Here is a 24,023-nt window from a genome sequence, read left to right on the forward strand (position 1 = left end):
TCCCACACTGTGCAAGAGGTCTCACCTGGATAGCTAGAGGCCTCTGCCCCATCCACTCTGACCTCCTCTGAGCCTTTTTGGCCTTTCTGCACGGGCTATTTGTTTATGTGACCTTAGGCAGTGCTTCTTCACTGGACTCCAGTTTCCTCATCTGTAAAGCAAGTGGGCTGGACACTAGGAAATCCATTCAGCTGATATTCAGTAGCCCCTCCGGTGGCAGATGGGATCTTGGTTGCCCTGAGATACCTGGTGCCCCACATGTGGACTCAAACTCAAAGTTCTCTTCTTTGGGCTCTAAAAAAGAGGTAATCTAATCCTTCTTTTCCCAACTTTCCATAAAAAACTTCTCCATCCTGGGTTCCAGCCCTTTAAGGCTTCTCTGTGTTATGACTCAGTACTTTGATAAATTAACCTGGGATGATATTTTAATGGGTAATAATAGAGTCTCTCAAATTTCTCTCGATAGCTCATCTATACTCAAAATACGAATCTTCATAGGATAATGCCTTCACCCCCAAAAGGGATCGGCAATGAGGTAATGCAAGTATCAGCCCGGCATCCCTCTTGCCACACACCTGGTAATAACGTGATTTTGCCTCTGGGGGCGACACCTCTTCTACTCCATCACAGTCTCCTGCCCGTGGCAGTGGGGCAGGGTGCTGTGACACAGGCTGGCCTTTAGGAAAAGCCCATTCCCACGACCACAGTAACTGGTCCAGATGGTACATGGCCCAGGACAGGCCTGGGATTTTTCTAACTGGAGCTGGCTGGAAAGTAACCCCTGGGCTGGCAGGGCTGCGTCCTCTGCTAGGAGGTGACGCCGGAGAGGCAGGAAGGTGAGGTGAAGTCCCAACACTTCCGATGCCTGGGCTCTTAGAGCGGTCCTGACTCCTGTGGATCTTCCTTTAATTCTTTGACAGCCCCAATAGCTTTCTAATAAATCTCCTTTTCATTTAAGTTGGTTTGGGTCGTACAGTTAAGAAAGCTGTATTTTTCTATTCTTTGAGGAGGAGGTAAACTTTTTAGTCAAAGGATTGTTTGGCACCCAGGTCTGTGCTTCTCTCTATCCTAGGGGGTGAGTTCCTGTGACCAGAGGTTTTCATGAAAAGAGTGGACGTCCTTTGCCTGGGATGAGGAAATCGCTGCACTGGAGCTCAGGGGGCTTAACTGGGTGGCATCAAATATTTCCAGCAACATTCACTGATTCCATCTCACACAGGCTCCTCCTGCCAGGGGCGAAAGGCCTGGTATTTGAACATGGTTCTAGTTTTCTCTCAAAGCCACACATTGAGCGTTTGTGAGCATCCGTGTAATACGCCATACTCATAACATGAAAGACAAAACCCACACGATTGTCTCAAAGGACACGGGTTAGGACAAAAATACTCAACAAACCAAGATTAGAAGAGAGCTTCCTCAACCCGATCAAGGCCGTCTATGAAAACCCCACAGCTACCACCCTACTCAGTGGTGAAAGACCAGATGTGTCTGGAGGTTCTGGCCAGGGCAACTAGGTAAGAAGAAGAAATAAAAAGCATTCAGATTGGAAAGGAAAAAGTTAAACTCTCTCCGTTCATTGATGAAATGATATTGTACATAAAAAATCCTGAGGAAGCCATTTATATGAAATGCCCAGAATAGGGAAGTCTGTAGAGACGGACAGAGGATTAATGGTTGCCCGGGGTGGGTGGAGGAGGGAACGGGAGGTGACTGCTAATGGGTATGGGGTCTCTTTTCAGGGTGATGAAAATGTTCTGGAAGTAAATAGGGGTGATTGATGCACAACTCTGTGAATATACGAAAAACCACTGAACTGAACGCTTTGAAAGGGTGAATATTAATGTAAGTTAGACCTCAATAAAGCTGTTATTTAGAAAAAAACAAAAATGAAATTTTTTTTTAAATGAGCCAACAGAGCCTCAGTGTGGAGTGGCAGCTTCCCCAAGGAGGGCAGCAGGTCGGGAGCACTCTCTGGGCCTGGAAGAGTGGGATACAGCATAAGGATTAAGAACCGCAGCTTTGAATCCTGATGGTTGTGGGTTCGAATCCTGATTCCACACCTTATGAGCTGTGGAATGCTGGAAAGTTGACTCAACCTCTCTGAACCTCTCATCTGTAAAATGAGGATTTCTCCTTTGTGGGATTTTTATGAGGATTAACTGCTTGGTAGCTTAGAGTATTCCATAAATGATAGGTGTTTTTATTATTACTTTCTCTTGGACTCAGAGGAGAGAGGTCTCTGAAAGTCAACTTTGACCTTGGACTAAAGTGGATAGAATAGGCCCCACTTAAATAAGTAGATGAATAGATTTTAGGTTCTAACTTGAGCTAGAGGGATATGGAGGACCCTGTCTGGGCACAGGGGCTGGTCAGTGCGGCCAGGGAAGGTGACTGGAGGCAGAACGAGTACAGACGCTCAGCCTCGCACTATGTCGCAGGTCTGTGGGCTAGAACACACTTTTGGTATCTGAGTTTTCTGCCAGGAGACAAATGGGGTAAGTTATTATCACCGCATTTTGTTGCCACATCTTTTCTCCCTTACTCCTGGGAAGGAGCTGGGAGCTACTCCGCAGATTCACACTAGATACTGAGTGTGAGCCCTCAGATCAGCCCAGGCTCCCCTGGCTGACCGATAATTCCACATTCAAGTGAACAACAGCAGCTGGTCGACTAGGGCCAACATCTCAGTGGGGCGGAGTGTTTTCCTTTCATCAATATTTGAGTCTCATGGAATAACAGATGACTTTTATTTCATTCTTTGTGCCTTTGTGTACCTTTCAAATTGTCTACAAGGACAAAGTATATGATTAAAGTGCCATTAGGAAAACCATAATAAGCATGATTCATGACTGTGTTGCCCTTTGTCTGGGCTTTTCTTTCTCATATCTCACATGGCTTGGTCCAGATAAAGAATATTTGTGAGCTGTATCAGTCAGAGTTTGGTTGGAGGAAACAGAAACCATGCCAGCTATTTGTAGCAGAAAAGGAATCAGGGGCTTACAAAGTCACTGAAGGGCTAGAAGAATGATGATTTCCTTGTGGGGCTCCAGGAATGATCTGGAACACCAGCACCGTACCTGTGATGCTGACAGCAGGGAGCTGCCCTTGCCCCATGAGGGAGGGACGCTGGGACGTTGCCCAAAATATCAGCTTCTCCTTGGCCTTGCTTGTTCCAGCAGCAGTTGGATCCCAGCAAAATACCCCCATCTCACTTCCTCTTTCCAAGTCTTGGGCCAGGGCACCTGATCGTCAGATCCTAAATCACATCTGAAACTCTAGATGTAAAGGAGTCTGGAAAATGTACTTTTCAGCTTTCCAGCCTCTTAGGCAGAAGAAGGGGCCCTTGAAGGACGTTGGAACATATATGAATGAAGCCAACCTGCCAGGACTGGCCTGCTCACATCAAGATTTTAACATTTTTGGGATCCTTGTACCTCCAGCCACCAAAACCCAAAACAATGAAAATTATTTTAACATTTAATTTAGTTCCATACTTACTTGAGATAAGTGACAATTCCTTTATTTTTGTCTGTATAAAAATTATATTTGTAGTGTGAAATAGCTTTTTTCCTGTCTGTGATCTGTAAATTTGCCTCTGAAGCCCCATCTGTCAACACATGAGCCCTTGAAAGCTGGAGAAGTCATTTCCTGTTGAGGAGTCCTCACATCTGGCTCCCGTGCTTTGCACTTGGCTGGTGCTGATGTAAACAGTCGCCTTTTCCATGCAAGGTGAGAAACATCTGTGTGTCACAGGAAGAAAGGGCTTCCACGTACTCTCCACATAATGAGCACTTCTGGGAGGAAACAATAGAACTTGTAAATGAGATTTTTTTTTTTTTCTCAATAAAGAATCAGCTGCTCAAGAACAAACTTGGAGGCCAGGAAGCATTTGAGAAGATGCTTAACTTCACTAATAATTAAATAAAGGCAAATTAAAACTAGCGTGGCTCATCCGATGGACACCAATTAACAGGCTTGGTAGCGTACGTGGTGGGCGTGTGTGGAGAACAGACCGCAGATGGTGTGGAGGGGCACAGACTTTTGGAAGGGAGTTTGGCAGGGTCTCCCAAGATTTTAAATGTGTTTCAGACATTCTATTTCTGAGAAAATACCTTTCAGAAATGTTCTCACAAACACACAAAGATATGTTTATTGAGCTATTCAGTGAAGCACTAGTCATAGTTACAAAATGTGGGGAAAATGCATATGTCCAGCAATAGGGTTTGGATAAGTAAATAGAACGGAATATTAAGCAGCTAATGTAAAGACAAGTAGATCTGTAAGAACTGATGAGGAGGGACCCATGGCCCTCCTGCAGGGGCAGAGCTGGGGTCTCTGGGCAATTTGCCAAATGGTGATGCTGCCCTTGTCTGTGAATATTTGGAACTGGTAAAACTGTCATTCAAAGAACATGGCACAGCAAGGCTTAGCTACTATTGTTTTATAAGGTAATTTCTATAAGTTATTTCAAAGAGTTAGACTAAAAGCATAGGATATTCGCTAGTCTTCAAGTCTTCCATATGTCATGAGAATTTTACGTACCTTGCAGTGCCCCAAGCGAGAATGGAAAAGTTGGACTTGGATGTTTTAATTGTCAACCATCTTGGGTTTCCAAAAGGGAGGGGTGTTGTTTTGGGGAGGGAGGCAGTGACCTCGCTGGGGACAAGCTGATTTTGGTCCACCTCCTTGTCCCCTTCTGCCATCCCTGCTTGCCTAAGTTGGGGTGGGAGTTGGTTGGGTGGGAGTTGGTTCCACTCCAATTTTGGAAGGTTTCAAGGCTGAGAAGCCAGTGTTGGTAAAATGCAATTATTCTTTAATGTCACCTTGTGTGGAAAATGCAGGGACCTTGCCGAACACCCCTCCTGAGTACTGATGGACTTTTGGAGTTCTGCACCCTTTTGCTCACTAAGTTTTTGGTTTTTTTAATTTTTAATTTGTTCCCCCTGTATTCCTATATTCAATCTTGGCTGCCACAACCAGAGAGTCAGAAAGCACAAAGACACTTTTTTCTTACATCTGTAGTGGAAACTAGCAGATAAGGTTGCCACATGTTCCAAATTTTGACTACTACCTGGAGTAGTCTGTCAAATAGATGCGTGCTCACCAAGATTTTAAAAATTAACTATTTGAGGCTTGGAAGGGAAAAGGAAGTCTCCCCTGGTCTGTGACCAAAAACTCCCTTAAGACAATGTTTATCGGGCCGGCCCGGTGGCGCACTGGATAGTGCGCCGCTTGGGAAGCACGGCGGGGCTCCCGCCCGAGGGTTCGGATCCCACATACAGACCGGTTCCCGCTCACTGGCTGAGCGAGGCACGGGAGCAACACCGAGGGTTGCAATCCCGTTGCCGGTCCCCGGTCTGGTACAGGGGCAACACTGAGGGTTGCGATCCGTTGCCGGACACGGAAAAAAGACAAAAGACAAAAAAAAAAAGACAATGTTTATTGTAGAACTGCCACCACCAGAACAAAAAAACAATAAACCAAAATAAATAAATAAAAAGGAAAAAAACCAGTATGTATTGAATGCTCCCATCTGTACAAATAATAATACATGATGCTATGTGCATAGAAAAGGAGTCCTCGAAGAGCTTATTCAAAACAGTGGCTGTCTCTATGGAGTGGTTGTTATGAGGGTCTCTGGTGTTTTGAGTCTACACGGGCATGTATCATGGCTGTAGTACAACAGCACTGCTCTCGGCAAAGTTGTCCTGACAGGCTTGCCCCTGTCAATAGGCTTTTGTTGTGATAAGATTCTCGAAGTCCATCCTGGACGGCTCATTTTCTGGCTGGTGGGAAGTTCTTGCTTATCGGCCTAGAGGACAAGTCACCTGCTGCAGCAAAGGCCCGCCCTTTCCCTGAAACATGGCTCCTTCCAGCTGGGGCCTAGGGCCTGATGTCCCACTATCTGATCACATTCTCTGGGAATTGCAGAAGGGCCTGGCCCTCAACTTTCACCTCTGCTGGTGGAAACTGGGTCCTACCCTGGACTTAATGGGAAGGTCGGAGATGACTAAGAATGAAAGTCACTAAGGGCATATTTTCTCCGAGTTAGATTTCTTACTTCAAGATTATTTCCTGTCTATGTCATTTTATTTGCTTGCATTTTAGGGCCATGAAGGGAACATGTTGAAAGTGACAGGATGGAAGGTCTTCAGGCCCCGCCATCTGCCTGGCGCCCACCCCTTTGGCTGGACAACCAGGACAGTCAAAGTGAGGTGCTCCAGCGGGCCCTTTCCAGACTGCCGAGTGGCTGGGTGTGAAAGAGAGTGGCTTAGTTTCCTGTGGCCGCTGTAACAAACTACCACAAACTTGGAGGCTTGAACAAGTTTGAAAAACTTGCAGAAATGTATTCTCTCACAGGAGGCCAGGGCTCCAAAATCAAGGTGCCAGCAGAGGTGGGTTCCCCTGGGAGGCTCTGAGGGAGAGTCCTTTCCGTTCCTTGGTTGGTGCATGCATCATTCCGGTCTTTGCCTCACCTTCACGTGGCTGTCTTCCCTGTGTGTCTCTATGAATCTCAAACCTCCATCCGCCTTTCTTTTATAGACACCTGTCATTGCATTTAAGGCCCACTATAATCCTGGATGATTTCATCTTGAGATTCTTATCTTAATTACACCTGCAGAGAGGCACCAAAGCTGCTGTGATGAGTTCAGCTTTTACTCACTGATGTATGCCACCAGACTTTTGTCTTAATCTCTATGTTGCGTTTTGCTTTATTGAAGTTAAGCCAGTTCTAATTACCTAAGTAATGCATGAATCCATTTTTTAAAGGAATTAGATTGTTACAGATAAAGGTAGCCTCATTCAACCACCAACCACTCCCCTTCCTGATTCTTTCTTACCTGCTGTTATGTTTGTTGTATTTTCATCTAGACTTTGTTTTAATACTTTTACATACATATATGAATTTAAAAAAAAATTACATCTGCACAGACCCTTTTTCCAAATAAGGCCACATTCACAGGTTCTGGGCATTAGGACTTAGACATACCCTTCTGAGGCCGTTCTTAAGTCCATTACAGAGAAGGACCCAACACAACTGGGGACAATTGCTGTTCTCCTCCTCTCCAAGCTCCTGCACTGAATTAGTCGTGGCACGTTGTGTAGTGAGGGCTGCAGACCTCTCCTTGCCTACTCATTTGCACAACCTCCTGTCTGGATAAGAGGTGCCAGCTCCCGAGAGCTGATTTGCCTCCTGTCATCCAGTTCAGACGTGGCTGGAGGGTGGGCATAATGGGGCCCATTTGCAGAAAGAACTGGGAAGCTCAATGGAAGGAGAAGTAGACGGGCATTTGGGCAGATGGTTAGCTCCTGAGGAACAGGGGCCTTCTTGAACACATCACCTCCTCTCTGCTTGTCCTCACTCCCAAATGGGAAGGCTTGATTTGCATTTGTTTAGTGTCCTGAGAGCGGGAGCCATGGCTTGGCATTCTCTTTGTGTCAGAGAAGCCTGACCCTGCAGCTGGAGGTCCTCCGTTTGAGGCCCAGTGTGGGTGGGAGCATGTGTCCCCTGGGGCACAGTGGGCTGAAAGCTGTCACTGTGGGAGATACTTCAGGAAGCCTCCCCTCAAACCCTGTTTGACAAAAAGGGCCTGTTTCTTTTTTTTTTTTTTTTCCTTTTTGTCTTTTTTCGTGACCGGCAACGGATCGCAACCCTCAGTATTGCGCCCGTACCATACCGGGACCGGCAACGGGATCGCAACCCTCGGTGTTGCCCCCGCACCTTGCTCAGCCAGTGAGCAGCCGGTCTGTACGTGGGATCTGAACCCTCGACGGGAGCGCCACCGCGCTCCCAAGTGGCGCACTGTAGCGGTGCGCCACCGGGCCGGCTAAAAAAAAAAAAGGGCCTGTTTCTATAATTCACCTTGTAGGGGACTAAGCCAGGGAAACACTGTTAACTAATTTTCGAAAACTGGGTATTTAAATAATACACATTTACTATGGAAAATTTGGAATCTTTGGCAAAAAATAAAAAATAGATGAAATAAACAAAAATCACCTGTAATTCTATTCCAAACCAAAGTCATTAAAAATATTTAGATGATTGTATTTCCATTTTTAAAAGTACATGTGTATGTTTTAATATTATTTGGATTATTCTGCATATGCAATTTTATATCCTAATGTTTCTACTTAATATTGTGTCATAGCATATATACATGGAAGTAAACCATGCGTATGAGGTGCAGTTAGATATTAACAATGAAGCTAAACATTTATTATGCATTTATTATTTTCAAAATTTGCATATATTTATTTATTTGGGGGTGGCTGGCAGGTAAGGGGATCTGAACTCCTGACGTTGATATTACAAGGTTGTGCTTTAACCGGCTGAGCTAACTGGCCAGACAAAATTTGTATTTATTTTTGTATTTAGTTATTTTTGAGTCCTTTATAAAATAATAAGAATAACCCTTTGTCTGTATTATTTGTTGGAAATAATTTTTCCTAGTTTGGGTGTTTGTTTTTGAACTTTGTCTAGAGTTTTCATATTCACAAATTTATAATTTTGATATAGTTAAGTCTATCATTCTTTCCTTATGTAATTCTTCTAGTTAATGTTAGAAAATTATTCTTAGAAAGTCCTTCACCCAAATTTTTTTGCCCTTTTTTTTTTTAGCCTTTTGGGACCTGAACAGACATTTCTCAAAAGAAGCCAATAAGCACATGAAAAAATGCTCAAAATACTAATCATCAAGGAAATGCAAATTAAAACCACAATGAGATATCATCTCACCCCAGTTGGAATGGCTGTTATCAACAATACAGAAAACAAACGCTGGCGAGGATGTGGAGGAAAAGGAACTCTCCTATGTCGCTGGTGGGAATGTAAATTGGTACAGCCATTGTGGAAAACAGTGTGGAGGGTCCTCAGAGAACTAACAATAGATCCACCTTACGACCCAGCTATCCCACTACTGGGCATGTACCCAAAGGAAATGAAATCAATATATCAAAAAGATACCTGCACTCCCATGTTCACAATAGCCAGGAGATGGAATCAACCTAAATGCCCATCAGTGGATGAATGGCTAAAAAAATACTGAGCTATATATACACAATGGAGTACTACGCAGCCATAAAAAGAAATGATATCCTATCATTTGAAGCAACATGGATGGAACTAGAAACCATCGTGTTGAGTGAAGTAACTCAGGCACAGAAAGACAAATACTGCATGATCTCACTCATATGTGGAATCTGAAAAAAAGAAAAAGTGGTTCTCATGGAAGTGGAGAGTAACAGAGGCCGGGAGGGGAGGGCTGGAGGGGGAAGAGAAGTGGTGGACTAGCGAGTGAAAACTAGGCTGTCTACCCTAAGTGAATCGTTGTGCCGTCTATGCATGTATCGAAACAAACACTCTACCCCACAAATACATACAAGTAAACATTAAGAAAAAGTGGCATTATTTTTTACATATAATACTTTAGTCCACTTGGAAATTATTTTGGGGGTACAGTGTAAAGCGTGGATCTCAACCAATCTTTCCCCACCCCCCAATTTCCCCAGTACCATTTGCTGCACAATCCGTCTCTTATTGGTTTGTGAGCTCCCTTTCTCATCCGTGATATTCATGTATTATCTGGAATGATTTCAGAGCTACCTATTTTTTCCCATTGATTTGCCCATTAATTCTTGTTAATGCAGCCTTTTTATTTCCCTAGCTTAACAGTACATTTACTATCTAGCAGAGAAAGTGTCTGTTCCTCATCTCAATTATTTTTCTTTCCAAAATTTTATAGTAATCTCTCCTGTTAATTTTCCAGGTAAAATATGGCCTGGGAAATTTTGTCAATTTATAAATTCTAACTGTGTTAAATTCCTCCAGAATTTCAACTGGAAGTGTAGTGAACTATGAATTAATCAGAGAGAAACTGAAATTTTCTCCTTAAGCTTTCCATTCAAGAATATGGATTTTAAAATATTTATTCAAATCTTTTACATCTCTTATAGATCTCACACATTTATTTTTAGGGGTATTTGGTGTGTTTTAAAATTGCTATTGTGGCTGGAATATTTTCTGCCAATCACACCTTTTAACTAGTTATAAAGAAATAAAATAGTCAATAGAAAATATTAGTAAATAACAGTAAATAGAAAAACTTGACTTTTTGGTGTGTATTTATTTTGCACACAAGTTCTTCTGTATTATTAATTCTAAAATTTTTCAGTTGATCCCAGTTTTCTGGGTGTGTAATTATATTTTTGCAAGTGATAATAATTTTGCCTTCCTCTACCTCTATGTCTACTTTCATCTCTATCTATCTGCCTTTTTAAAGAACTGTGGTAAGAACAGATAACATGAGATGTACACTCTTAAATTTTTGTGTATAGTAAAGTATTATTAATGATGAGCACAATGTTGTACAGTAGATTTCTGGAACTTATTTATCTTGTACGACTAACTTTATTCCACTTGAACAACTCCCTATTTCCCTCTCCCCAACCCCTGGCAACCACCACGGTACTTTCTGCTTCTATGAGTTTAGATATAAGTGAAATCATGCAGTATTTGCCCTTCTGTGACTGGCTTATTTCAATTAGTTCTGAAGGTTTATCCATGTTGTCACATTGGTGGGATTTCCTTCTTTTTCACAGCTGCATAATATTCCACTGTATGTATATAAATCATTTTCTTTATTCATCCATCAATGGACATTTAGGTTGTTCCACATGCTGGCTATTGTGAATAATGCTGCAATGAGCATGGGAGTGCAGTTACCTCTTTGAGATCCTCATTTCAATTCTTTTGAATAAATACCCAGAGATAGGATTGCTGAGTCATGTGGTAATTCTATTTTTAATTTTTTGAGGAACTTCCATACTGTTTTCCATAGTGGCCGCGTCATTTTACATCTTCACTTACTCACCCATCTTTTATTAGACCTTTTATTTCTATCTCATGTCTTATTGCATTGGTCAGAAATTCCCAAAACAATGTTAACTAATTATGAGACAATTGTCTTTCTCTTTATTCCTGCTCACTTTTGTTTATGATATTAGCAAATTTAAAAGATTTATTCTTTTCTTGTTTGCTTTTGTTTTGTTTGCTTGCTTGTTTTTGAGTTTCCTTCAGAAGCTCCAGTGTTGGGGCCGGCCCGGTGGCGCACTGCTACAGTGCGCCGCTTGGGAGCGCGGTGGTGCTCCCGCCGAGGGTTTGGATCCCACATACAGACCGGTTCCCGCTCACTGGCTGAGCGAGGTGTGGGAGCAACACCGAGGGTTGCGATCCCGTTGCCGGTCCCGGTCCGGTACGGGCGCGACACTGAGGGTTGCGATCCGTTGCCGGACATGAAAAAGGACAAAAAGGAAAAAAAAAAAAGGAAGCTCCAGTGTTCATGGTGCAACGTCATTGGCCCAGGCAAGTCCACCTCTTGTATGTATTATGCATGTATTCATCCCATGGATTCCTCTCCCGAAGTAACCCTACTTATGTGGTTAATGTATATCTTTTTGCATGAGTTCTTATAAACCAGGCATTGTTGTTTTGTATGTTTGTATTTTAAGTTTACACAAATGTTATTGGGCACATCTCATTCTGTTTCTTACCTTTTTTCACTAAACACTACATTTTTAGGATACTTCCACTTTGCTATATGTTCATCAGATTAGATGCCTCTGGTGTGTACATAATTCCCCAGGGTGTACACCCACTACATTGTATCTGCCCCTCTTCCAAGATCTTTACTCCCTGCTACCACAAATAGTGTTGCTGTGGACACCATTGCACAACCCCCCTCAGGAGCTGTGTGAGAATTTCTTTGGCACGTATACCTAGGAGTGGAATTGCTGAATCCTGGGAATATATGCACCAATTTTGACTAATAATGCCTGATTGTTTTCCAGAATGGCTGCACCAGTCTATATACCTGCCCAACCCCCCCAGCAGTACATGGAAGTTCCTATATTTCCATGTATGTGCCAGCCAACACAGCATAGTAATACAGGAGACCTGGTTTAAAAAAAAAAAAAAGCAAACTAGTATCACAGGAAACCCACCCTCACTCCCACTCCTTGGGGGCAACCAGTCTCAGTTAACTTGTTTTAAATTTTTCTAGTGATTACTTTCATTAATCCAAATAATGTTTTGAATATTATTTAAGATAAATAATTTTTATCATGGAAAACAAATATTCTTCTATGCCCAGTTTTAAAAATTTTCACCAGGATTGCATATGGAAATTGTCAAGCATTTTTGGTCGAACGTATTGATGTGTTCCCTGGTAGTAACAGTTCCCTAATCTTAAACCATCTTTGATTTTCTAAGATACAGTCTCCTGGGTTGTGATGGCTAAGTCATTTAATGCACTTCCAAGTTTAATTTACCGCTTGATGTTAAGAAATACTGTGTATTTCTACTTTAAGTGATCCTGTTGTATCCCTAAGAACGATATGGAAAATCTAAATTGTGTGACTCTCAGTATTAATCAGGGTCAACAAACTCTGGCCTGTCACCTGTTTTTGTATGGTCTGAGAGCCTTTACAAATGGTTTTTACATTTTTAGATAGTTAAAAAAAGTTTTTTTAAATAATAATATTTCATGGGGCCGGCCCGGTGGGGCACTGCTATAGTGCGCTGCTTGGGAAGCGCGGTGGCGCTCCCGCCGAGGGTTCGGATCCCACATACAGACCGGCCGCTCACTGGCTGAGCGAGGGGTGGGAGCAACACCGAGGGTTGCGATCCCATGGCCGGTCCCAGTCCGGTATGGGTGCGACACTGAGGGTTGCGATCCGTTGCCGGTCACGAAAAAAGACAAAAAGGAAAAAAAAAAAAAAGAATAATATTTCATGACATATGAAATTTATATGAAATTCAAATTTCAGTGCCCATAAATAGAGTTTTATTGGAACACAGTCATGCTTATTTTTTTAAGTATTATCTATGGCTGCTTTCTCGCTCCAACTGCAGAGTCGAATAGTTGCAACAGAGATCATACAGCCTGCAAAGATGAAAATACTTGCTATCTGGCTCTTTACAGAAAAGCTTTGCAACCCCTGGTATTGTTGCAGTGAGCAGGACTAAAGCCATGCTGGGACCTAAAACTGCATGGCCTGTAGGCAAATTTTTAAAAGACAGTTTTTTTCTTGGCATACATTTCTCTGAGTTCCCTCTTTTCCCATAGTTATTTGATATTCTGAACCTTGATTATGGGGCAAGATGACATTATTTATGTGAATGCGGATTTATTTTCCAGCCAGCCTGGAGGTGCAGACTTGCACGTACTATACAAGGGAAACTAAAGAAGACATCAATAAAGCTATGCTGATTCCACCCTCCAGCAGGACCCTGAGACAACAGCAAGGACTGGAGCAGAAACCAGATGGAGTCTTGGCTAAACATCGCACCTGACTCCTAGCACGGAGTCCCCACAGCTCACATCTCCCTCCTTCCTGCTTTTCATTTCCCACATCTCACTCCCTCAACTCCCTCTTTAAACACCCCTCAAATCTGAGTCTTTGAGATGTCTGGCCACTCTTCTTCAGGTTTACTGGAGAGATGGGTTAGCCTAATATTCCTCCTTAGGTCACTGGTATTCCTGAATAAAGCTGACTTCCTTTTTCACCAACATTTGACTTTTGAGTGGTTTGCTTTTGAAAGGGGCAGGCTGCCAAATTTGTGCCCGGTAACATATTTTGGTGAGCCAAGCCAAGAGCTTGTGGACCCAGTATCAGTATAAATGATTCGATTAACAAGTTTATGGAGAATCTGGTGGTGAAGGACAAGCTGTTCTGGTCCCCATGGGCATTTATTGTCCTGCTAGGGAGACAGTCACACACAGTGTCACCAGTGCTGGGATGGAGCAGCCTAGGGGGCCAAGACCCCTGAGCCACACTGGGGAGGTTAGGGAAGACTTCTCAGAGGCAGTGATGCCTAAGCTGAAACCTAGAGGGTGAGAAGGAGCTGGCCAGATGAAGAGGGGGGGGAGAGGTTGGAGTGGTAGGAAGAATGTTCCAGGCAAAGAGAGGGGTCAGGGCTTGTGGGAGGGACTGGGAGATGTTTGCACCATCATTTGCATCACTGGCTTGTTTGTAGTTAGACCAAGTTTAGTTTACACATGAATAAATCTTGCCTATTTAGGGGTCTTGGTGATGTAAGCAAGGAAGGAAGAAGGCCAAATCATTGGCTGATTGATTTATTTGTTCATTCATTCAATGAGCATTGATTGAGCATCTTTTAAGTGCTGAGCACCAGGCTAAGTTCTGAGGATAAGAGGAAAACAGGGGTGCCTGTCCTGAAGGTGCTCGTGTTATAGTGAGGAAAGCAGACAGACAAACGATTTCCATGAGTATGAAAGTGCCCTCATTGCTGTGTCGTGGAGGGCCCACTCCATCTCCAGCCCCTCCCCCTTTCCTTCTCGTCACTTTTCCAGCTTCCCTTGCAGCTAGGGTTGGACATAGAAATCTGTTTTGGCCAATAAGACATAGGAGAGATCTGCTGAGAAGTGTCTGGAAAAACTCTAGACTAAAGGTGATGCCACAAATGACCTCTTGCCTGCTTCTGAGTGGGATTGCGACGGTGGTGATGGGATCTGTGGCAGCCATCTTGTGATCACAGATGATGGGCATCAGGACAAAACTGGTCCTTGTTGGCATCATGGAGCTGCTGCACCAAACCCGAAACTACCTGCCCTTGGGGACCCCTAGTTAAGTGAGATCATCATGTGTTGTTATTGCTGAATTCAGTGGTTATCAGCTGGGGGTGACTTCACTGTCCAGGGGACATTTGGGAGTGTCTGGAGGCATTTTTGGTTTTCACTACTGGGAGGGGTCCTACTGTCATCTAGTGAGTAGAGGCCAGGCATGTTTCTAAACATCCTATAATAAACACGGGACAGCCTCCTTCCCCCCAACAAATAATTACCTGGTCCAAACTGTCTGTAGAGCTGAGGGTGAGAAACTCCGGCTGAAGCCAGGCACTTTCTTCACTGTTACAGAGTGTGAGAGCATGGCCAGAGCCGCGGGAGGGTGAGCAGGCTAGTGTCCACCTTAGGACAAAGGAAAGAGGAGTTTGGGGATTTACTCCAGCTGGCTTCACTTGCAACACTGTTAGGCTTGGAGCGAGTTCCGTGAGAGAGCCGTAGAGCTCAGTCCCACAGGTGAGACCAAGTGTGGGCACCTCTAGAGATGCTGCTGCTCAAGTGCCAGCTACGCACCCTGTGCTCGGTGCTCATACCAATCGCCTCCTTGAAGCTGCCCAGCAGTTTTGCAAGGTCGGTATCATTTACTCCCATTGAACAGCTGTGAATACAGGCCCCAAAGAGCAGTGGAGTGTCATGATTAATGGCAAGCTTTGGAAACTGGCTGGCAGGTTTTAATCTGCCAGTTACCAGCAGGGTCACACAAGCAGTTTATTTTATGAGTACCTTTTTGAGCCTCAGTTTCCTGATTTGCATAATAAACAATATATACTTTACAAACCTTATCGTGGGGGTAAAAATAAATAATGTATGGAGAAGCTATTAGCACAGGGCCCGACATACAGTAAACATTCAGCTGGCTGCTGCTGTTATTAAATCACCAATACGCCCATGGGGGGTGGGTGGGAGGGGGAGCTGGATCACAGTGCAGGTCTGTCCAGTGCCAAAGCCAGGCTTTTCCACACCATCATGATGGTCATCTGAGTTGCCCACTTGCAGCAGGGACCCATGAACAACTGAGAGAGAGGAGATTCTGGGAACTGCAGGAAACAACTGGAAGGACAGGAAACATCACAAGGCAGGGGAGATTGGATAGAAAGTGAGATTCATGGAGCACTTCAGGTACAAGACCGAAACTAATCATTTTTACACAGTAACCAAAAGAATATACTGAGACTACCTTTGGGATAGGGGACTTTGATTCTCAGTCCTGACACAGCTTGGAAAAGGGGATGTCACAGACTTTCAGGGGGAGGAAGCTGACACTCCAGGAAGCTGGGTGCCTTGGAGCCCGTTCCCGGCACTGGGTATGGCCCAGGACAGGAGGGCGTGCTCACCAACTTGATCTTTGCCCTGGGGCTTGCCAAAGGCCGAGCCTCATTTCCATATGTAAATTCTGCCAGGCTGGAGCAGGATTCTGGGAGGCTGGGTTCCACACTCAGAGAGGTTTGAGCGTCCCTCGTGACAATTCTTCTCCCAGATTTGCTACTCAGAACCTCCACACCCACCACGTCTGAAATGGGGGCCCTCTCTTCTACCCACCCCCTTCATTTGATACCTTCATTCTCGCCAAGACCAAGTTTTTCTGCTGTGTCCCCCCCTGCGTGGCACACCCAGGCCACACAAGAGGGTAAATAGTCTTTCTTAAACAATGTACAGACTCTAAAAAAAAAAAAAAAAAAAAATTCTCTCCAATTTGTGAATATATCACCATTTATTTATACACTTTCCTATTAATGGTCATTGGAATAGTTTCAAGGTTTTGAGTTTTTGGCTATTACAAATAGTGCTGATGTAAACACTTATAAATGCTATTTGGGGGGAACACGTGCGTGCATTTCTGTAGTGTACAGACCTAGCAGTGGAATTGCTGGTCATAGGGTAAGCAGTCTGTTCGGCTTTAGTAGTTGTTGCCACCCAGTGTTTAAAAGCAGTTGTATCATTTCCCTCTCTCACCAGTCGCGTGTGAGTTCTGTTGCTGCGTCCTCTCTGATACTTGGTGTCGTCACCCTAAGCATAAAACTATAGCTACACACAGCAGAGTGGCTGACTCTCACAAACATCGAGCAGAGGGAAAAAAAGATGGACTTAAAAGGAGACATGGGGGGGCCGGACCGGTGGCGCACTGCTACAGTGCGCCGCTTGGGAGTGTGGCAGTGCTCCCGCCGAAGGTTCGGATCCCACATACAGACCGGTTCCTGCTCACTGGCTGAGCGAGTTGCGGGTGCAGCATCGAGGGTTGCGATCCCGTTGCCGGACACGAAAAAAGACAAAAAAAAAAAAAAAAGGAGACATGGGGGCTGGCCAGTTATCTCAGTTGGTTAGAGCATGGTGTTATAACACCAAGGTCAAGGGCTCAGACCCTTGTACTGGCCAGCTGCAAAAAAAAAAAAAAAAAAAAAAAAAAAGGAGATATGCAGTCTGATTCCCATTTGTATAAACCTCAAAAATAGGTAAAACTAAGCTGTTAGAAGTTAGGATAGTGGCAATCATGAGCGGCACAAGGGGCCTTCTGGGGGGTTGGACATGTTCTGTTTCTTAATCTGGATGCTGGTTACACAGGTTTATTCTCTTTGTGAAAATACATCAAGCAGTACAGTAATGATTTGTGCACTTTTCTATATGCTATACTTAAACAAAAATTTCAGAAAATCTTCTCTCTCTCTCTCTATTTTGTCACCTCTCCCAGGAGGATGGAGATGCAAAGAATTACTCAAAGCCCATTTCTCCAGAGCAGTGAGAGGCCTGGAAGGGGTTAATTCCCAGGCAAATCCTTCAAAAGATCAGGATTCCCAGGAAATAACCCCAATGAGGTTTCCTCTCAGTTCTTATTCTCCAGGCAACAAAGTTACAGAAAAGGAACACAGGTGGTTACAAAAAGAACAAAGAGATAATTGTCGTACTTTCCCATCTTAGGGTTTAGCTGCAGCAAGGACATCTGCCCTTACAGCAAGCATGTTTGCTGTGCTACAATTTTTTTATCTACAACAGAGACTCTAATCCTGGGAAAGTTTTCTGGTTTTCCCAAGCTTAGCATTTCAATGTGCAATTCTAAAAAGTTAGGCTATACCTTAAACTACAGGGCTGTGGCCTTGCTAAAACTACATTTGCTTTATTAATGTTGACACCCTCCACACAATTTCCCTCTCTCCCTCCCTCTGCCATCCTTCCTCAAAGCACTTGTTGGTGAGCTGTCCCCATCAGGGTCCCCTTTAATGCCATGAGACCTGGACAGTCGCACAGGGCCTGTACTCAGAAGGTCCTGGCACTTGGTTTAATGCTCTGCTGTGTCTGTCTTCAAATTCTTAATACTTTTTGAACAAGGGGCCCTTTGTTTTCATTTTGGACTGGGCCTCACACATGTAGCTGGCCCTGGCTACCAGGACAGGCAGTTGCCAGAGTCTGTTCCCAGATTCCCAACCCAGGACTTGGTCTCTGACAGGTACCAAGGACAGGGCTAGGTTGCCCCTCTGGACCCCTGAAAAGAGAAGGTACAGAGTGCTGACAGCTGCCCCATGATGGTTCTCCCTCCTGCGAGGCCCTAGGAGTGTGTACACCTGAGGGTGGGATTGCTGGGCGCAGGGTGGGTGCCAGCACAACGTCCCATGAGGCTCTCTGCCCTGGCCCTTCCATCTGCTTTTTTTTTTTTTTCCCCGGCTGTGATGAAATATACATGACCTAAACTTGACCACTTTAACCATTTTTAAGTATACAGTTCAGTGGCATTAAGTCCATTCACATTGTTGTATAACCATTTCCACCCTCCGTCTTCACAACTTTTCCATCCTCCCAAACTGGAACTCTGTACTCATTAAACAGTAATTTCCCACTTCCTTCCACTCGCTTTTATGATTTTTTCTGTGTGTTTCTCTCTTCCCATCTACTCTGTGGACTTCACAAAGGCTGGACTGGACCTATTCACTTTTTTTTTTTTTTTCTTCATGACCGGCAACGGATTGCAACCCTCAGTGTCGCGCCCGTACTGGACCGGGACCAGCAATGGGATCGCAACCCTCAGTGTTGCGCCCGCACCTCGCTCAGCCAGTGAGCGGCTGGTCTGTATGTGGGATCCGAACCCTCGGCGGGAGCGCCGCTGCGCTCCCAAGCAGTGCACTGTAGCAGTGCGCCACCGGGCCGGCCTGACTTATTCACTTTTGAACAAGAAAGAGCACGAACGGTCCACACAGCACCTGGAGGGAGAGGTTAATACAAAATACAGTTTCATTAAATAAATGAAAAGTACGGAGTGTTATTTGACCTTTGTTTGAAGGCTGGGTCACCTCCTGGGCTAATAAATTCTCTAAATATAATGCCCTTGGCTGGATCCAAAATTAATGAACGAATAAGCTACCGATAATAAAATATTGTCCCTTTATTGAGCACTTACCAAGTCCCAGGCACTGTTAATATGCAGAAAGGACTTAGAAAAGTGTCTGGCACTCACGACATTGTCTCCTTTTCTTTATAAGCACCATCACGTTTGGCCCTACAGTTACCTTCTGAGGTAACTATTCATTTCTTAAGTTAGAAACACGCTCAGAGACATGGTGTCCCCTGCCCGAGGTCACACAGCTGGCAGATGGTTCCATGTTTATTTTGCAATGATTCCCCATGTGAATTAACCAAAATAGGATTTAGAACATTTTTTCACTTTCATTTAGATAAAACTAGTTTTTCTTTTCTGATTACAAACACGTGTGTACTCTCTCAAAAAATAAATAAGACACCACAGAAAGTGAAAATCTGACTTTTTAAGACTTCTTTTTCAAGACTCATGGTGACCCTGCCCACAGGGAGCAGGACTTGGAAAATAGGCTCCTTATCAGCTCTTTCCCCTACGTTTTGTCTCCAGGTCAAGGGATATATGTATTTCACAAATGACATTTCTTTCTAGAGTCTTCTCTCCCCACTGATCTTCAGAGAGAACTGGAGGGTGTGGAGATGATAAAACTACCTCCCCCTCTCCCCCACAAACCATACTACACCCCCCGACTGCATTTCCTGCAAGGGTTTGTTTGCAGTTCCACTGACTGGCCTTCCCCCAGCCAGGTCAAGGTTGTTTTCTGAGCATTAGTTTCTTATTGGGGTTTGTATGCAATAAGGAAGTTGTCAAGTGAAACTGTTTTTTCCAGGGTTGCTGAGCTAAGCCTCCTCTCACTGGCGGAGCGGGAAGCAGTGCTGGGATGGGCGGTAGCAGGTGGAGGCAGGTGGGCCACCCTTGGCCCTCAGATTGGCTGCGCACGAGCTCAGCTCCTGGGAGGTGTGATATATGAGTCAAACATCTTCTGAGACATTCTGAAAACTGCCAGCATCAATTGCAGCTTCTTCTCCCCCTCATCAAACACAACTTCCAGCCGACAGAGAGCAGAGCCTTGCACAGAGCACCCTGCTCTGAAATTTCCAGCCCAGGGTGTCCCAGGACAGGAGTGACTTCTGTGGTCTGAGGTTGGTTGAACAATATCCTCTTCTTTGGGGGCTGGAGCAGTGGATAGGTCTCTTGGGTTCCAGAAAGGAGTATAGACCCATGAGTCAGACCATGAATCCAGTCCCAATTCTGCTTCTAATTTGCTGGATCTCCATGGGCCTCAGTTTCCTTATCTCTGAAAAGAGGGAGCAGGGTTCAAAGCTCAACCAGGTGTCAAAGAGCTCTGAACCAACTTGTACTTAAAAGCTCTGAACTCAAGTCCCAACTCTGCTTGTTAGCTGCCACCCTGAGCAAGGAACCTTACTTGCTTGGGCCTTAGTTTCCTCATCTGTGTAATGGGGCCAGCAGGACACACCTCTCCTGCTGGCTTCCCTGAGGTATGTGACAGACTTTAGGTGAAGGTACATAGTCAAGGAAACCTCCATATAAACAGGAAGTATTATTTCCTATGGCTGGATTAAGGTTCTATGATTTTTAGGGTTCTTGGAAGTTAGCCCAAGGACAGGGAGATCTTAGGAAAAGAGCTCTGGTGGCCTGCTGCTCCCTCTGACAGGGGTTTAGGGGGTTCGGGATTGATTGTAACTAATCTCCCTGACCCATTCCTCATGCAGCATTGATGTCTGTGGTCTTGGATAGAGGACAGACGGGGCGGGGGCACCTCTGGAGCACAGCCTCTACTGTGGATCGTTTCTGGTCTTCAGCTTTGTGAAAGCCGCCCCCACTGCCCCACCCCAAGTCTGCCCCACAGTGCCTGAAGGTAATCAATGTGTTTGGCGGTGACAATAAAGAGCAGGCAAATGGTCAAACTCCACCTTTTTACACTGAGCTCAGGCAGAGCCCACATTTCCACCAGTGCCATGTGCCTTCTCAAAGGACTCCTGTGACCCGAGGCTGTGTTAATGCAGGTGTTGTGGGGCTCCGGATGTCAGGACCTGGCTGTAGCTCTCTGTCCATCCATGCCTGGGTCTCACGTTAAGCGCATAAGGACCAACTCGGGAATATCTAGGGAAGGGTGTCCAGGCATGTGGTGGGTTGAGACACAATGTTGTTTGAGGGACCACGGAGAGACCTGGGCAATCGGGGTGATGGGCTGGAACAGAGAGGACCCAACAGGTGAGGTGACCTGCCCTCCGCTGTATGAAGGATACCGCCACCACCAACTTCAGCTCAGCCTCCGGTGGTGGACTTTGCTTAGAATCCAGGCTGGCCATAGTGGAACGTTCTGCCTTGAAGTGTGGTGCGTTCCCACTGCAGGAAGTAATCCAGCAGAGCTTGCAAGTCTACCTGCTAGGAATGTGGCATAAAGGATTCCCAGATTACAGGAAGGGGCTAGGTACTTCTCAGGTCCCTTTAACTCTAGGAACCTATTAGGGACCCTACAAAAGAGACGGGTTACCATCTGACTGAATTGTTACCATCTGAAGCCTGGAGGTGGACATGGGATGATGGGTCCTGTGGAGAGGGAAGAGATGACCGCTTTGCCCTTCTCCAGTCCCCTGGGAGCCCCTCACTACTCTGCTTGTGGGGAGGGGAGAGCTGCAGGTGGGAGCTGCACCAACACAGGAGCCTAGGTTGGAGGGTTGGGCTCGGCCAGGCACGGCTCGCACCCCTGGGGGTACTGAATGGGAACGATGGCCAATGACTGTGGGACTGCCTGTGCCATGAGAAGAAGGCCATGAGCTCAGGGTGCAGCCCTGTGCCTCCAGCTGGCTTCCTGCCCAGGGGTCTGTGAGCTGCCCTGTGTTCACAGTCTGCCTCTGGGGCACCAGTGTCTATAGCGGGTACATGAGGACCTGTGCACAGCTCATGATGTATGTGTGTGTGGATGTAGTAATCTCCATTGATGTGAAAGAGCAGATTTGCTCCCCTGTAGGTCTGTGCATGTGCACATGTGCATGTGTGTGGCCATATTTACAGGAGGCCATTCGGTGTAGGAGAGAGAAGATAGATTTAGATCTGGGGAAGTGGATTGGTGTTCCATCTCTCCGCTTCTGGTCAAATGTCTTAACGGTTCAGAACCTCAGTTTCCCAGGGTTAGCCTGTCTGATTCACAGGTACGTGGCAAAGTTTATAGGAGATAATGCAGATGAATGTGTTCTCTGGACGGGTGTGGCAGCATTAAGGTGGTTTGTGCACATCTGCGTATTGTTTATTTGTTCACAAACACTGAGAGCCTCCCAGGCCCTGGCACTCAGCAGGGCACCACACAGGCTTGGTCTTCTCTCATGGAACTTAGGGAGGGCTGATGGCAAGCAACAATTACGACCTTGGTCATGTAATTATTCCCTTACACTTGGGACAAGATAGATGCAGCGTGTTCTGAATCCATGTAGGTCTCAGTGTGCATGTGTGTGTTCCTGTGACACATGGGTGCCCATGGGTGTTGACTGTGGTTCCACACGTCTGTGCCACACACTCTCCTGCAGAGCAGCTGGTGTGAGTGTGTAGCAGGTTGGCTCTTTGTTAAATAAATATGTGTTGTATGAAGTTTAGGGGTGGAGAGGGGGTGTGGCACAATATTGCTATGAAAGTTGCTAGATCAGTTACAGAATAACACGGCCAGATGATTACATAAGAGAAAAGTACATAAATGAGGTCAGCATACAATTTAGAAAGTAGACCAAACACAGCAACTTACTTGGGAAAAGTAGGCAAACTTCCTTCTCCAGGGTCAGCTTCACGTGCTTTCTCTGGTTTGTCATGTCTTATCAGAAGTCCCGTGATCTGCAGATCACTTGGGAATTTCTGAGCTAATTTGAACTTGGCTCTAAAATCCACTTTCTGCCAAGGCAATAAATAAATTTACAAGAGCAGCTGGGTTTCTGTGCAACGATGGTCTGCTGCCATCTTGGGGTGACTGGACAGAGTGGGATTCCCCAACAGTCAGGCCAAACATGGGTGGGCACCTTGGGAAAAAAACAAGAAAAAAGAAGAAGGAAAAAGAAAGTCTTGCTTTGGTGAAATCTGGATAAGAAGACTTTTGCACTCAAAAAGTCTAGAAAGGTTTAATTTTGGCACATATAGAATAGGGGACATTGTTAATATTAAAGCACAATCTTCTCAAGGGTTAGTGACCATCAATCTGAGGGCCCACCATCCACAGAGAGGGGTTTTCGGGTGTCCCTGGAGGTGGGTGGATTTGCCCCCTCTGGCCAGCCACACACTCTCAGTCCCTGGCCTAGACTTGGAAGACAATGTTTGACCTACTCCAGGGGAGGAGCAGCTAGAGAGATAGCAATATAGAATAGGGGACATTGTTAATATTAAAGCACAATCTTCTCAAGGGTTAGTGACCATCAGTCTGAGGGCCCACCATCCACAGAGAGGGGTTTTCGGGTGTCCCTGGAGGTGGGTGGATTTGCCCTCTCTGGCCAGCCACACACTCTCAGTCCCTGGCCTAGACTTGGAAGACAATGTTTGACCTACTCCAGGGGAGGAGCAGCTAGAGAGATAGCGGGAGAGCTGGGCTGAGCTTGGTCACAGCTGCCTAGAGAGGAAGGAGTCACAAGAAGGAAGTGAATGTGGTATCCAATGCTGTGGCACCTTTGGGGAGGATGAGGAATGGGACGAGGTCACTGGATTTGGAATCAGGAGGCCTTGGGAGATCCTGGAATCTCTCTTCGTTGGGGAAACTCTGGGATAGCTAAGGCTGCATGCCCCCATCCCGCCCTCTCCCTGCTGGGGCTGCAGCCGCTGCTGCTCGCGCCTCCCTCTGGGCTCAGGGCACTGGTTATTACAGGGAGGAGCTGGCCAAATCAAGGCAGTTTTCTTGAAAAAATATCAAGAAGGCAAACCCTTTGCTGGTGGAATTGTGTTGGTGTTCTGATGGGAAGCAGCAGTGGTAGGAGGATACTACAGCCATCAGCAATGGTGAAAACCGTTTCCATAGCGATGACAGCTTTTTAAAAGATCACTGCGCCTCTCTCTCCATTAGCTGGCGAGGACGCCCCGGCCCTCCC

This window comes from Galeopterus variegatus, unplaced genomic scaffold (genome assembly GCF_000696425.1).
Source record: "Galeopterus variegatus unplaced genomic scaffold, G_variegatus-3.0.2 Scaffold151, whole genome shotgun sequence".
In the NCBI taxonomy this organism is placed as follows: domain Eukaryota; kingdom Metazoa; phylum Chordata; class Mammalia; order Dermoptera; family Cynocephalidae; genus Galeopterus; species Galeopterus variegatus.